The 17,697-nt window shown below is 37.8% G+C and overlaps 1 protein-coding gene across 1 annotated transcript in view; it reads right to left on the bottom strand.

Annotated features, from left to right (window-relative positions):
- The window catches only part of LOC142865679 (uncharacterized), a 172,970-nt gene that overhangs the window by 109,929 nt on the left and 45,344 nt on the right, over window positions 1-17,697 (bottom strand). The window lies entirely within an intron of this gene.

The following is a 17,697-nucleotide window of genomic DNA, read 5'->3' as shown; positions in this document are numbered from 1 at the left end:
TAGTAAAACAACTCAGCTATTCACAGGACATAAAATTTACATACAAATATCAGTTGTTTTTCTATACACTAGCAAACTATCCATTAAGTAAAGAAAACACTGTCAATTACAATAGCATCTAGATAATAGATTTCTAAGATACAAATTTAACCAAGTGGTAAAAAAGATCCTTTGCACTCACTACTAGAAGATATTAATAAAGGAAATTGAATAAGACATGAGTAAATAGAAAGATATTATCCAAAACAATGCATACGTTCAATCCACTCCCTATCAAAATTCTAGTGGTATTACACATAGTATCAACAAAGAAATTCCTAATATTTGTACCATATCACAAATACTTTGATGAGCCAAAACAATGTTTAGAAAGAAGTGAAAAGGTTCTAGCATCACACTTTATGATTTTTAAGTGTATGTCAAGATGACAGTAATAAAAACAACAAAATATGAGTATTTAAAAAGCACAAAAAGGAAGAGAATGGAGAGCTCAGAAATTAACGGAAACATATAAGGTAACTAATCTTTATCTATGGCACTAGCAATGTGAATGTAGGAAGTATGGTGTCTTCAATGCTTGGTGCTGGAAAACTGGATACCCACAAACAAATTAATAAAAGTAGACTATTTTTTCTTACATGATACGCCAAAACTAACTTGAGATGTATTAAATATTTAAATGGTACACTTAAAACTGTAATGTTTCTTTAAAAAAAAAAGCATAAGTGAAAAGAAGAAATATGGGACAACCATGATATATGTCTTGAAATTTTGTTTTTTGTTTTTCTTTGGGGGGGATATATATGACAAAATAAGCACTGGAAAAAATATAAAAAATATGAGCTGCATCAAAGTTCAAATCCTCTGTACAGCAAGGAAAAGAAAAAAATAAGAAAACTTAAGATAGGAGAAAATATTTTCACACTTTATATTCTATAATATGTTAATGCCCAAAATATAAAGGAAACTCCTATTAATCAAAAGCAAAAACAATATTATCTTCAACATCATTACCCAATCAAAAACAAGAAAAATATTGTGTAGATTTTTCTCACAGAAAACCTACAAGTTTACAACAAGCAACATGAAGAAAAACTCAGCATCACTACAACGTCATGCAAACACAAATCAAAATTTTTTTAAGGTATCCCCTCCCAACTGTTAATATGGGTAATGTCCAAAAGAAGAGACATAACAAGTGTGGGCAAGAGTGTGCAGGAAAGCAATCCCTGTACACTGTTATTGATTGTAAATTGGTACTGTCATCATAGAGATTCATTAACAATTGTAAAAAAGAGAATAGCCTCATCATCCATCAATTCTACTTATGAGTATAACCAAAGATGTAAAATCAGTATCTTAGGAAGATTCTGCACCTCCATGTATATCACAGCATTATGCACATGTGCCAATAAAATGGAAACAAACTAAATGACTGTTTATGATGAAAAGGCTAAAAAATGAGTATACAAACACATACAATAGAATATTATTAAGTCATAAAAATGATAAATATCCTGCCATTTCAACAACATGTATGGACATGGTAGGGATTATGCTAAGTAAAATAAGCCATTCCCAGAAACATAAATACTGCTATAGGTAATATAAAAAAGTTGAACTTATAAAAATAAATAGTACAACATTGGTTTCCAGAGTGCAGAGGCAAGAAAAGTGGGTAGATGTTTAAGGGAAATAACTTTTAGTTATAATTCTTGGAGAACTAATGCACAGCATCATGGTTACAGTTATTAAAAATAATTTATATACATGAAACTTGTTAATAACATAGACCTCACTATAAGTAAATGTTCTCACTATAAATAAATTATAAATGTGAGAGATGATGGATATGTTTATCACTTTAACTCTATTATTTTACAATGTATACACACATCAAATCATTACTGCATAAAAAATAAATGTATACAGTTATACAATTCTTATTTGTGTAAAAGTACACCTGTTAGACACACACACCACACACACAAATACACACACACACACATATATACGCACACATATGCACATAGGTATCACACAATCCTGATGGTACTAATTAGGGGAAAATTACAAAATATAAGTTATCAAAATATTATGTATCAATTGTGATTATAAACATATTTAGCAATTTGAAGCACTCAATGGGACAGTATGTTTAAGAATTCTATGAGGTGAGTATGCAAAATAAACTATATTACTGCTTGGAAACTATGGTCTAAAAAAGTTGTAATTTTACTCTTATTTTCTACTAGAAAAAAGGATATTTAGAAGTGAAATAACATTAGGTTTTCTTATGTTTAGGAAGACGCTATGTATTTGTATAAAATTAATGAGTCTGAATTTCTGTAGGATTGCCTCTGAAACCTTGGAATTGGAAATGATGATGCAGACAATATGAACATCTGTCCCTAGTGTTTCTAGCATGACTGAAACAAATCCTAATATCTCTAATATTCCACTTTATAAATTACAGTTATGAGGCAACAAAAGGAACTTAAAACATGGAGCTGGGTATGGTGGATCACACTTATAATCCCAGCACTTTGGGAGGCCAAGGAAAGAGGAACACTTGAGGCCAGAATCTTGAAACCAGCCCAAGCAACATAAGGAGACTCCATTTTTTTAAAAAAAAAAAACTATTAATAACAAAAAATAGCTTGCAATGGTAACTCCTGAACATAGTTAGTCCTAGCTACTTAGAAGACTAAAGTAGTAGGATCCCTGGAGCACAGAAGTTTGAGGTTGCAGTGAGCTATGATCAGCCACTATACTCCAGAAGGGGCAACAGAGCAAAACTCTGTCAAAAGATGATTGAATGTAGAGGTCTTCAAAATATGTACAGATATTCTCATATCCCCACATGCAATAGAAATAGAGACAGATAATAGAGTCCCTTATAAGCCATGACAAGAAGTTTGGCTCTTACTGAATTCTAAGGAAAATCAGGGCATGGGTAGACTTTGTAGAGAGTTTAAGAGCATGGGACAGAAGATGTCCTTCTGTAAGTTAAAGAGAAACATACACAGGCTTCTAAAAATCATTGCCAACACAGCAGAATATTCCAAGCCACTTTTTAATATCTGCCATCCTCCTTGAGCTTTACCTCTCAAACATTTGTTATCTGCTTCACTGAATCACACCTACCTGGATATTTGGCTGTTGTTTCCTCTTTCTTCATAATCCAGGGCTCTATGCTTTGCTCCAGACATGTGATCAGCTCTGGTTTTGAGACAACAAGACCTGTTTTATAAAAAAAAAAAAAAAAAAACAAATTAACATGACTCTTGCTGAAGTCTTTCCAATTATTAATGCAGTACTATCCTTAGCAGAGAGAACATTATAGAATATTATAGACATTCCTTTGCAAGACATTGTTTTCTCATAGACCTTGTAGGATGATAAAAAATTATTTCTAATTTGTGACTAGAGCATTAATTCCCACTAGCACTAAATAAATAAGAGGTGGAAATTCTATTCTAAGGTATGGGCAACAGCTACATACCCTGATTTCTAGAGTAACCCCTAATCTAGTGTGAAATATACATATCAGCCCAAAAAAAGGAAATGTTCAAGATAACATGAGACATCTAATGAGTTCATTTTGTACACCAAAAATCGTCAAATTTTCTTTAAAAGCATTGATATACAATTCATTCATGTAAAGTAGAAACTTTTTAAGAAACTATCTACAAAAATAAATTAATGGCTTTAATGTGGAATAGGAATGGTGTATATAAGTGATCCTCACCAAGGGAGACCAGGTTTCTGTAGTTCTCTAACATCACATCCCTATACAAATTCTGCTGAGCATTGTCAAGGCAGGCCCACTCCTCTGGAGAGAATTCTACAGCCACATCCCTGAATGTCACCATCTCCTGTAAAAAAGACACATATTTTCCAAGTGGCCATAGAGACAGTTATTCATTTCACTACAAGGAAAATAAGTTATGAGAACTGTTTCTGACGTATGAGTGACTAGAATTATCCAATAAGATATTTTTTAGCATATTGATATTCTTGAACATATTCTCTTATTCAGAGGAATGAGGATCAGAAAAGATGTATGAAACTGCGTGCATATGATTCTGATTTGGATTATAAAGTATTTAATACAAAATTAAGGGCCTCACTACAGTAATATAAATTTATGGGTGTTATATTTACATCATATCAATAAATTGTGCATATTTCTCACATAGGGAAACATTGAGATTTAGAAAGTATCACCTAATTTTGATCAGTACAATAAAGAACTGGAGTTTTTTTTTAAATACAGACTCTGATTCAGTAGATCTGGGGTGTGGTCTGAATCTCAGCATGTCACATAATATAACTACTGATAACAATGCTTCTTGCCTAAGGAGAGTATATTGTCAATATCCAGTAAGTGGTAGACTTTGAATTTATCTCAGTTCACCTGAACAGAACACAGATAATAGCCCTCATTTTTCAAAGCAATGTATAAGAACAAATTAGAGCTTCCGGATTTAATGTGATGGCTCATGCACATCAGTCAGTAAATCTCTACAGGACACTTAACATTAAAGAAAAAAAAATCAACTTTATATTGGATGAATCTGTCAGAGAGCATCTTAAGCAAGTGAATGAAATTAACGTAACTTTAGCTGCACCAATTGGTGTTAGGCACCATTGCAAAGAGGAGGATACAAATCACTGCTGAGATGGTAATTGCCAACAATATGTAACCATGAAGAATCATCAATTTATGCAAATTTCAGATACAGATACTTCCTATATTTTGTTATCTTTTTTTTTTTTTTTTTGAGACAGAGTCTCGCTTTGTTATCCAGGCTAGAGTGAGTGCCGTGGCGTCAGCCTAGCTCACAGCAACCTCAAACTCCTGGGCTCGAGTGATCCTTCTGCCTCAGCCTCCCAAGTAGCTGGGACTACAGGCATGCGCCACCATGCCCGGCTAATTTTATATATATATATATATATATATATATATATACATATATATATATATATATATATAATCAGTTGGCCAATTAATTTCTTTCTATTTATAGTAGAGACGGGGTCTCGCTCTTGCTCAGGATGGTTTTGAACTACTGACCTTGAGCAATCCACCCACCTCGGCCTCCCAGAGAGCTAGGATTACAGGTGTGAGCCACCCCGCCCGGCTGTTATCTTTAATAATGTATGTAAATACTTTACCATCATACAGAGCAAGTCTTCTATTTTCTCTTTTCTCCATAATTTTCTGGTTATTCTTTTCAATCAATGCTATCCTCTTTCTAAATTGTCCTAATGACATTTATGTAGAGCTAATGAAGCATCCAGATCAAACATTGAGAGTACATGTTTCTCTTCCTCACTCAAATCCAAAGACTCTATCCCATCCCCAGGATGAATCTCAGACATTCCCACTGTTCTATCTTGACCTGTCACAATGGGAACATTTTCAATATTACATGTCATACAGTTCTTATGAAACTTGGTTATTGTAGTAAGAAGCTTGTGGGAGAGAATATAGAGCAGGTTCTGTTATATAGGGAGGAAGGATTTTCCAGAGCTCCTTGACTATCATAAGAAGAAAGAAAAAAATGTAGTTACAAAACTTTTTAGGCATATACATCAGAAGTAAAGAAGTAAAGGTTTACAAGTTCAAAAAATTGAAGTTCTACATGACTTTCTCGGAGAAAGAGTGGACACAACCCCTAAATTGGGACACACTTACCTGAAAACCAGCCATTTCTTCTCCCTCTTCTACTCTGAAATTCCGTTTCTGGTGAGATTGTGTAGAATGATTATAATCAAATCTTCAGACTACGCTTAAAGGAGTCAGCACAATTTGTTCCCTTGTTTCCACAATATTCACAAGCAGGAGGAACATAAAATGCAGAAAGGCTACACTCACTTGTTCTTAGTCATAGAAAAGATTCAGCTATGATCAGCTCCTTTATGGAGACCAAAATGTGAGGTTCTTCTGTATTTTCTTCCGGTTACCTCCCCCTGCTACAGGTGCCAGGAGATTCTGCTACAGGAATGGGAATCTGGACCAAACTGAGCTGCCTCTACCAAACCCAAGAGAGCAGAACCTGTGACTTCCCTCTAGAACAAAGGCTAAACTCAATTCACATGAATATATGCAGAAGTGCTAATGCTTGACGCTGATATCAAATTAGAGTTTGTGGGGCACAATTAAAACCACATGGATGTTCCCACCCAGTCCAACAGGCAGGTGATGGTGTTTCTTCATCTAGCCAGGTTATCCTAACTGAAAGCCTGGGCTGAGAGGTAATTATCTTAAAATTGTCTCTGAAACATCACTGTGAATATAAATCATGTGGTACTGTGGGCCTCACTCTACGAAATGTGGTCTGGTGGTGTGGAAGGGGGACATTAATTGGGTTCTTTGACATGTCCTCTTTTAGTGGTTATGTTGTTCAATCTAGATCCATTATTATTGGAACTCAGGTAAAGACAGCAAGCACAGCATACATACTGTCTTTTGCCCTACACTCATCACAACATATACTTAATTTCCAAAGTGAAGAGCAGCATAATGCAATGTCTACTGAGCATGTGCTATGTGCTCAGAAGTATAGTATGTTGCACTGTAAAGAAGCCTTTACATTGTGTGATTTAATCCTTGCTGTGCCAGAAAAGGTGAGTACTAAGTGTCCAATAATTTACAGAAAATTTTAGATGTGGTGTCAGCCTTTCTATTTTTCTAACACAATTATAATACGACATTACACAAGACATTATAATACAAGACATTATAAGACATTATAATACGACATTACAGAAGATCTAGAAAATTGTCTACACTCACCCCAAAAAGGTTTTTTCAAACTCAACTTACAAGTCCATGTTGATCTCTAACACTGCAGCATATGTCTCCCCTGAGTTTTTGGTACATCCCTATTCCAGATTATGTCCCTGTCTTGCGAATTCTAGGTTGAGGCAGGGCTAGTTTCCTTCCCTCTCTGTAAAAGCAAAGGATACACAACATGTGTATACAACGTGTGTATACAACGTGTGTATACACTTGTGTATCCTTTGCCTTTACAGAGAGGGAAGGAAAACAGGAAGAGAAATTCCTCTTTGGAACCTGTCCAATGCATCTTGAGGAACCATAGACCTTTCATTCAGAATTCAGATCTGCAGATTTAGGTTTCTAAAGAGGCATGGATTCAGTAGCACTCATGCACACTTCCTGACATTTGGGCAAAACAGAAAGCAGAAAGGGAGTTTATGTATCACACACAGTGCACAGTTTCTTGTTCCCATTTCTGTCTAAGCCCCATGGTCTCTGAATCCATTTCAGTTCTAAAGATGTGAGATGCATTTAGAGAAAGGATAGAACTACTGATTTTTATCCTATGAGGGGGTATTCACAGGAATATGGTCTAAGTATGCTCCAGAAGGACAGTAGGCACCAAAGAGGCCTAGAGAACTTACTGTGTGCAGATGTGGGGACAGTGAAGCTCTGTGCTGCAGACTTGCAGGTTACAGACTGGAAGCTCAAGAAGGAATCTAGTGTTCAAAGCCCTTCTAATTTAGAAGTGGTGGGCACATTTTATGTTTATGTTGCATTTTTAATTCTGAAAAGTGTTCAGGAAATATTTAAAGTCTCCAACTAAGAAAACCTCTCCACAAAGATAAAAGAGAATTGAAAGAAAACTCTTTTATTACTCAATTAAAGCAGAATGTGATATGCACAGTTCCAATCCACTGAGACATTTCAAAGGCACACACAAAGTTGCTACTGTACATAGCTAAGCAAATCCTAACTTTTACATACATGTTATCTAGATAAATAATAATTTTCTGTGAAGAAAGAAGACAGGACAGTCCTATTTGTCATAAATGGTGCACCCTAAACTTACTTGGTTTTCAGTGAGACTTTCTTTTTTTGGTAATTGGTTAAATTCAAATAAAATACATGCGTCTGAAGTCAATGCAGGAGGAGATAATTTTGCAACTTAAATCTAGATGCTCACTGAAGATAGGATCACATCTTCCTATGGAAATTGTGGGATAGGGACCTAACTTCCTTGATGTTTTATTTCAAAGAGATGTTTTTCAGTTTCAGAAAAATCATTTGTTATAATAAAAAAAAAAACTTTTAAAAACCTTCAAAAGGATATACATATCTTAAGCAAATAGTTTGGATCTCTGGCTCTTCTCGGGACAATGGTGCCCTGTTTTGGTGCTGTTTCCAGCAATTGCTCCACCTGGCGAGATGGATAAGGCTGCCATTGGATTTCAGTGCTGCTCCATCCTTAATTCTACCCTGAGTCACTTCTACACCTGAGGATGGAGGGAATGCTTTATCAATCTAGCGTTTCCCTAGCCAAGGCTTAATAAGATTTACAATGTGACCTAGGGTGTGCTAAGGGTAATTAATATGTCATTAGCTTTAATCTGCATTGCAGTTCACCCTCCCCCATGGGGTTTCTTAGAGGGAGCTCCTGTAGTTTGATGAAATTTTCAGGACACCTTTTGATTATTTGATAAGAACCTATACCTCCGATGATACAAATTCTGATGAAATAAAATTAATGAGTGTGTTACAAATTTAAAGTAAAAAAATAAAAACCACACAAGAGCCTGACAACTCATGAGTGGATTATTAATATTTGGTATATGTTTACAATGAAATATTAATCAATTTTAAGAAATGACAGTGAGCTAACACTGCTTATATTTTCCTGGATTGAGTGAGCCCATTATCTGAAGTGAAGTGACACAAGATCAGAAGAATGGGCTGCACATGTACTCACCATCAAACTGGTACTGACTGATTAACACAATAGTGCTCAGATGGTGGTGGTGTTCACCAGGGGTTTGGGGTAGACCCACATCTGAGGGATGCCTTGATCACCATGGAAGGGAAGGGTATACCTCTAACCCTTGCTAGGGAGAGGCAAAGTTATAAAATGTGACTGAAATGTGTGTCCTTCATATTTCTGAAATAAAAATAAAAACCATACTTCTTTCCTAAACTTAAAAAAATACCAATATTTTGGTATTGGTATTTATAAATATACCATAAATATACCATAAATATAAATGTATATAAAGTATAAATATACAACTTTATAAAAATACCAATTATTGACTCACAAAGCAAATATAAATATCAAGCAATGATTTCAAAGTACCTTAAGCAAAAAAGTCAAGTTTATTTAAAATTATAAATGTATCAACAAATTTTGATTTAGTAATCTCATGCCTGGAAGTTAAGGTTAGGGTGACTTTAGGGAAAATTATAATTTAGAAAAAATTATACATTAAAAATATAAATTATTATATTGTCCATAATGGTAGGATTAGAAGATCACTACATTTTAATAGAGATAATTATGTAAGGATACCATGGTTCTTCTATTTAGAGGTATATGAATTTAACAAACTGCACAAACTGATACTTTGTACCCTTTGATTTTGTCTTTCTCCATCCCACTCTCTGTTGTAACCACATTTCTCAGTATGAAATCAGTTTTCTTTGATTCCAAAATGAGATCATACAGTATTTGTCTTTTTGTGCCTGGCTTACTTTACTTATCATCATGTCCTCCTGTTCAAAACATGTTATCACAAATGACAGAATTTCATTCTGTTTGAAGGCTCATTGTGTAAATGCACCTCATTTTCTTCATCCATTCATGTGCTATTGGACACTTGTGCTTGTATTCTTGGGCTAGAATGAATATTGTTGTAATGGAATATGGAAGGATAGATATATCTTCTACATACTGGTTTTGCTTCAATTGAATATGCATCTAGACATGGGAGAGATGGATCATATGGTAATTCAGTGTTGAAAAATCTCTGTGCTACAATGGCTGTATTGAGAAAATAGATTTTTAAGACTCAGAGGGATAAGGATGATTAGGATTGAGGGATCAAATCTTATCTACTGGGTGAAACCTATATTCATTGAATGAATGACACACTAAATGTCCCGTATTTAGCACTATATAATTAATACATGCATAAAGGAAAAAAATACGACTGGTACCCCTCAGTTTATTGAAATACAAATAAATTTGGCTGTTCCAATTTATATTCACAACAAAACTATGCAAGTGTTTCCTTTTCTCCAGATCCTCACCAGCACTTAGCATTCATCATATTGAGAACAGGCATTCTAATAGGTGTGAGGTAATAGCTCATTGTGACTTTAGCTTTCATTGCCATGATGATTAGATATGTTGAGCATTTAGACATATATCTGTTGAAAATTCATTTCTATCTTTTGAGAAATTTCGAGTAGTTTTATCATATCTTTTCCAAAGTATGCCTAGATACAATCATCAGACTGTGTCCAACATATACATATACAATTTTTTGTGAATTAAAAACAAATATATAGCAAAATAAATAAATGACCAAATAAGATGATTGCACAGGAATAAGAAATGGATATTGGATATAGTACACAAATAAGCCACATTCCAAATATATCACATTGGAGTACAAAAACAAAAATCAATAAAAGGAAGACAATGACCAATTGACATATCAACTTTCAAGACAGGATCATTTCTTTTTGTCTATTATCTGTTCTTAAAATATCTGGCTTTATAGTTAAATTCATCTGAATATGTTGCTCTACATATGGTAAATCTCACATTTCAATGTATAGATTTCATTGTTTTAGATTTGGATTTTCAGTGGAAAGTTAAGCATTTCATATTCCCTATTTTCTGAGAACTCTCCTGGGGCCCCAAAGACATCTCAATTTGTCAGATTGTAGATGAGAGGGTTGAGCATTGGAATTAGGATGGTGTAGATGACAGAGAGCACTTCTCCTGTTTATGGGAATGAGACTTTTGTAGAAGAGATCTGGTAATGGCAGCCACATAGAATAGAGACTCCAGGGGCTTGTGAAAGAAGTAAATGGCCAGGGTTTCCATGTGCCCCAGGCTTGCGACGGTCACCAGTTGAGTGTACAGTATAAATACATAGGAGGCCATAATAGCTAAGATAGGAGGGAAGAGAAAAATAACTCCATGGATAAAAAGACCCAATAAATAGGTAATTGTCATCAGAGACTAGTTCAAATACAGCTGGGATCTCAGAAACAAAATGACGACCTTCCCTGGATGTGAAGTAATGGAAATTCAGAGGGCAGAGCACATGGATCAGGGCATTGAGCACTGCACTCAGCCAAGATGGAAGCACCAGGAGAACACAAAGAACATGGGGAATGTGGATGGGGTAGCGCAATGGGTGACAGATGGCCATGTCTCAGTCCTAAGCCAAGACGGCCAGCATGTGACATTCTGCTGCCAACAGGGTGATGAGGAGGAGAGATGAATGCCATAGTCAGTGCAAGAGATGTGATGATTCCTAGGGAGAAACTTGAGGGCCATTTGAGGAACAAACATGGACATATAGAACTGGTACATGAGGGATGGCTTGCTCATCAGAAAATATATAGGGCAGTGGAGAGGTGGGTAGGGCCGAATGAGAAGGATGACTGTGGTGTTTCCAGAAAGGACCAAGAGTTCTGGCATGGTGAGGACAAAAAGAAGCCAGGAATCCTGGGGGCTATGAAACAGGCCTAAAGGATGACATCACCCCTTATGTCTGGTTGTTCTGCCATGCTTGTTCCTTATTTGTTAACTTTCAAGATAGATTGAAAGAAATATATTCACAATCTGTGTGGGGCGCGGTGGCAACGCCATTCCTAGATGGCGCCCGCTTCCTGGTCACACCCTACTCTGCATCTGACAAACAGATGTTCAGCGCATGTGCAAAGCCTTGCCTCCTCCCCTGTTCTGTGTTGGCCAATCAGGGTATGCCCCGTGTACTTACTGTCTATATAAGCAGCTGCTGAGAACACCTCGGCGTCTTCCGCATGTAACTAGCTAAGCAATCCCCATTAAAGCGCTGTCAGAAGAACTCAGGTTGCCGCGTCTTCCTTGCTGGCGAGAGGGCGCGACAAATCTGTACATAATTACTCTAAATCAGAAGGCACTTTCCAGCACTTCAAATTCATTTTTGTCCTACCCTTCTTCTTTTAGTTTTAGTAAATAATTACATTTCCCTTTCACTAGGATTTACTAAGGAATCATAAAAGAGTTCTAGAATATGACACTTGACACATTGGAGGAGAGAGCATAATCACTGTTGCATTTGAACATGTACTTTTGAAATATTTTTTTCTTAATTAAAGTTCTAGAAATTGAAATCCTCTCACAATTACAGTAAACATTCTGAAGAACCAAATACAATAATATAGTTACACTAGACTAAGAGCTAGTTAGAACTAAATAGCAACATGTGTTTAAAGGCTACAGCTTATACCACTGCATGGATACCGAACATTTTCAGTATTGAAGAATGTTCTCTTGGATGCCAAGCAGACGCCAGCCATGGGATCACACTGTACTGGCCTATACATAAGACAAACCCACAGGGCAGCCAAACAAGTATAGCCAAAGAATGATCTACACTCAGGAGTGTAAATGGTAACAGAAGAGCAAAATCTACATTCATCCATTCAGGTCATAATTCCTACTGCACTGGAGAAAAGGCTGTAAACAAAACAGAGAAGACTCCAAGGCTTTGTAAGCTTTCATTCTGTTTGTAGTGATGGGCACAAATATATAATGTCAGGTAAATGTAACTGTGATGGAGAGGAGTAAAGCAGGAATAGTGGAAGGAGAGTTGATGGTGGGGTGGGGTGTGGGTCTTGTGCCCCTAGGGAGATCCATTTGAGCAGGGCCTGGATGAAGGTAGTGAGTGCACTGTGTGAGGATATGTGGGAAGAACCTGAGTGTGAGCTTGGTGAGTTTTGGCTCAAGTGGTGAGATCTGTGTGGAGATAGAAAGAAAGGTGCAGATGTCAGTAGAGAACAGGGTCCTTATACTATTTCTCTCAAACTCCTAGAGTAAAATACTTTGGGGCATGCACCCCTAAAATTCATACATATACTCTTTATTTACTAGTACCAGTATATTAGCAAAGCATCATCACTACATTTAAGGATAAAAGTAAACATCTATACAAGTTCTAGTATTCTCTCTCTTTACCCCAATGTATCATTTGCCTAAGGGACATTAATTGAGTGATTGTGCTTCCTTATAAAGTCTTAAAGTTGTCAGAAGGGATTAATTAAATTGGTTGAATGGACCAAATTTTTGCCACTCAGCATATAGCAAAACTTCTTCACAGCCAAAAGCTCCTATAAGTAATGCAAACATTTCCATAAACAAGCCATTGGGAAAGAAGGCATATGGCATACTTATAAGTACCACTTTTGGGAAAATGAAGCTCCTCTACTTGGTATATAACTTTGAACGAGTTCTTTATGCTTACTGACTCTCAGTTTTCTCATTTGTAAAATGGGAATTAGACTTAATTTTTTTTCCCTGAAATTTGGGGCTGGAGGCTCCTAAAGAAAACCAGGTAAGTTATAAGTAAAGAAAACACACTATATTTTATCTCTGTAGTCAGGCTTCTATGGACTGTAGTTAATTAGGCACAGGAGTTGGAGAAGGAGTTCAGGAATAAAAAAAAAAACCACAATGTTTGTATAGGTAAAGTAGTAGAAAATGGCATGGTGTCATTAGGAATTCCATTTATTTGTAAATGGTGAGAGAGCATGGTCATGTGTAGGATCCTTCAGCAGTGGCTGCTGCATAGTAGATACTTAAACATTTATGAAAATAACACAGGCGGAATGATGAAGGAGAGTATGGAAGGAAACTATCAGGAATTAGAGTCCAATCCAAAGGAGCTTTATATACTGATTATGAAAGCTCAGAGACTGTGGAGGGCTCTGAAGAATTTTATGGAGGGATTGATGTGTTAAAACTGGCTGTTTAGCATCCCTCTAGCTAGTAGTGGTGTAGGGGATGGGTTGGAGGAGCCAACTTTCAGGGGAAAAGCATAGTTGGAAACCCATCAGACCAGTCAAGGTGGCAGTGACTAGGGCCCTGTTGAGGCTTTGGCATTGAGGAAGGAGAGAGGTAGATTCAGGCAATAATTGAAGTGAGATGAAGTGCAGAATGGTATTTCTTACTGAGGTAAGAACATAGGAGTCAGGTAAGAGAAATATTAAGGAATTGATGGGATTTAAGCCTACTTACCACTGTAATATGGAATGAGACACCCCTTCCAAATTTACTATTTTTGAAGTCTATGAAAGAGGTTGGGGTGTGCAAAAAGATGTCTTCTCTTTCTCTATCACCTGCAACCCCCATCCTCACCCCTGACTCTTCCTTCCTGGGGTGCCCTCCCCACTCTTGCCCATGGGACCAATCACTATGTCTCTCACTTCTGGAGGGCATTTCTGTAATGATGAGTATAGACATTTTGGGTTAGTAGCTCCTTGTAGTACCTTTCCCAAAAGATTGAGGTCTTTTTAATTTTTTTTTATTTTAGCATATTACAGGGGTAAAAATGATTAGATTATGTATATGGCCTTTGCCCCACATGAGTCAGAGCTTCCATTATGTTCATCCCCCAGACGGTGAGCACTGCAAGCATTAGGTGTGTATATACCCAGCCCATCCTCCACCCTCTAAGCCATCTGACACAAGATCAATTTACTTTTGATGAATATCGTCTTAGATCACCTTCTCTCTCTGGTGTGCCATGGTGGCCTTGCCACTGCTGGATCCAGTCAAGGGCTCTCTCAGTACTCTCTGGCAGTTGGCCTGGTCCAGGGTCTTCTGCTGTCCTGAGACAAAAGCATTCCTGTGCTTCTCCTCTGCTGAAGTAGAGATCACTCAGGTCACCCATTTTCCTGTCTACACCCCTTCAACCATGTTCTCAACTCTCAGGATCTTCTTTCATGCCCCACCCTCTTCTTGCTCCACTCACATGCTCTGGCTTCTGAGGACCTTCCTTGTTACTAGAACTGCCCCTGAATGCTGCAAGGAAAGGGCTTGCTGTGTAGGGCAAACCCACAATGTAATGGACATAATATTGCAACTCAGCTTGGATATCTATTTTCTAAAAAAATATTTTGAAAGAGGTCTAAAACCTCTCCCAATTTTAAGCACATACATAGATTCAAAACCCTCTATGAGTTATCTGAATAAAAGCAAAAATGAAAACAAAAATGGGGGTTCATGACTGAGAAAACATTCTGGCCAATGTGGCCAATATCACCAATGTGATAATATAGAAAGAATGACCCTGTCCTATTCTAAACCACTTGGTGACTATATAGGTAATTTACAATTTGAAATTGTGGTAAAATGCACCCAATATAATATTTGCCATCTTTTTTTTTTTATTTTGGCATATTATGGGGGTACAGATTTTAAGGTTTCAATAAATGCCCATTTCCCCCCCTCCCCCCAAAAGTCTGAGTCTCCATCATGACCATATCCCAGATGGTGCACATCTCACTCATTATGTATGTATATACCTGCCCCCCTCCCCCCTCCCACCTCCTCAATACCCTATTACTGTAGCACCTATGTGTCCACTTAGGTGCTACTCAGTTAATACCAGTTTGCTGGAGAATATATCTGGTGCTTGTTTTTCCATTCTTGGGATACTTCACTTAGTAGTATGGGTTCCAGCTCTAACCAGGAAAATATAAGATGTGCTATATCACCATTGTTTCTTAGAGCTGAATAGTACTCCATGGTATACATATACCACATTTTATTAATCCATTCTTGGATTGATGGGCACTTGGGCTGTTTCCACAGCCTTGCAATTATGAATTGTGCTGCTATAAACATTCGAGTGCAGGTGTCTTTTTTGTAGAGTGTCACTGGATCATTTGGGTAGATGCCCAGCATTGGGATTGCTGGATCAAATGGTAGATTCACTTGTATCGCTTTAAGGTATCTCCATATTGCTTTCCACAGAGGTTGAACTAGTTTGCAGTCCCACCAGCAGTGTAGGAGTGTTCCTCTCTCTCTGCAACCACGCCAGCATTTATTGTTTGGAGATTTTTTGATAAAGGCCATTCTCACTGGGGTTAAGTGATATCTCATTGTGGTTTTGATTTGCATTTCCCTGATGATTAGAGATGTTGAGCATTTCTTCATATGTTTGTTCTTCTGTCTTCTTTAGAAAAATTTCTGTTCAAGTCCTTTGCCCACTTTTTAATGGGGTTATTTGATTTTTTCTTCCTAATTTTCGTGAGTTCTAAGTATATTCTAGTTATCAGTCCCTTATCGGATGCATAGGATGCAAAAATTTTCTCCCATTCTGTAGGTTGTCTGTTTACTTTCATGACTATTTCTTTGGCTGTGCAGAAGCTTTGTAGTTTGATCATGTCCCATTTATTTATTTTTGTTGCTGCTGTGATTGCCTTTGGGGACTTCTTCATAAACTCTTTGCCCAGGCCGATGTCTAGGAGAGTGTTTCCAACTTTTTCCTCTAGAGTTCTAATAGTTTCATATCTTAGGTTTAAGTCTGTTATCCAGCGTGAGTTGGTTTTTGTGAGAGGTGAAAGGTGTGGGTCCTGTTTTAGCCTTCTACAGGTGGCTATCCAGTTTTCCCAGCACCATTTATTGAAGAGAGATTCTTTTCCCCAGCGTATGTTTTTGTCTGCTTTGTCAAAGATGAGATGGCTATATGAGGATGGTTTTATATCAGGATTCTCACATCTGTTCCACTGGTCAATATTCCTGTTTTTGTGCCAATACCATATTGTTTTAATTACTACAGCTTTGTAGTATAGTTTGATATCTGGCATATTAATGCCTCCCATTTTGTTTTTGTTGCCTAGAATTGCTCTTGATATTCGGGGTCTTCTTTGGTTCCATACGAAGCGTAAAATTATTTTTTCTATATCTGTGAAGAATGCTGATGGGATTTTAATAGGTATTGCATTGAATCTGTAGATCAGTTTGGGTAGTATAGACATTTTGATGATATTGAGTCTGCCGATCCACGAGCATGGTATGGATTTCCATCTGTTTACATCCTCTGCTATTTCCTTCCTCAGTGTTTCATAGTTCTCCCTGTAGAGGTCTTTTACCTCTTTGGTTAAATATATTCCTAGGTACTTTAATTTCTTTGTTGCTATTGTGAAGGGAATTGAGTCTTTGATTTGGTTCTCAATTAGATTGTTGTTGGCGTATCTGAATGTGTCCTGTTAACAGCTCTTGTTCTGGAAGGAGCTGGGTTGGGTAAGCCTGCCCTCAGGCCGTTAGCAGGGGTCAAAGTTCTGTTCTCTGCTTCCAGGGAAAGCTGTCAGGGCGGGGCTGGAATGGTCCTGCTCAGCCAGAAAGGCTGGGTGTGGGGGTGGGGCTGTCTGAGACCCGCAGTCTGCAGCAACCTCGCTTCTTTCCACCCACCCCAACTCCGCAGCTACTCCTGGGCCTCTGCCAGCAGGCCAGACCACAAGCCACCAGGCCTCCCCGGACTGTGATGCCGGCGGGGAGGTTCCCTGCACAGGAACGCCACCTGGGTTGGGCGCACGGCCTCCTCCTGGGAGGAGGGTTGCCCTCTAGGTTGCTGATCCGCCCCTGGAGGCACACAGACCTCAGTAGGCTGTTCACGTATAACCCTTCTGTACCCCGGGCAATGCTAGCCCTCGGTGCAGGGGATCTGGTCTGCAGGTCCGACCTCTGGGTCCCAGAGTTCAAACTGTATTCCCACCAGGGAGAGGATTTCTGTTCCTAATTCTCCCACAGGGAGCCCAAGCTGGGTCTATGTCTCTCTGCCTCTGAGTCGGCACTGTTTTCCTGGGAACACGGTGCCAGCAGCACCTGGGAGGGCGGGCGGGGTCCC

The sequence above is a fragment of the Microcebus murinus genome, chromosome 31 (assembly GCF_040939455.1).
Source record: "Microcebus murinus isolate Inina chromosome 31, M.murinus_Inina_mat1.0, whole genome shotgun sequence".
Taxonomy (NCBI): Eukaryota; Metazoa; Chordata; class Mammalia; order Primates; family Cheirogaleidae; genus Microcebus; species Microcebus murinus.
This window is presented reverse-complemented; position numbering and strand designations above follow the sequence as displayed.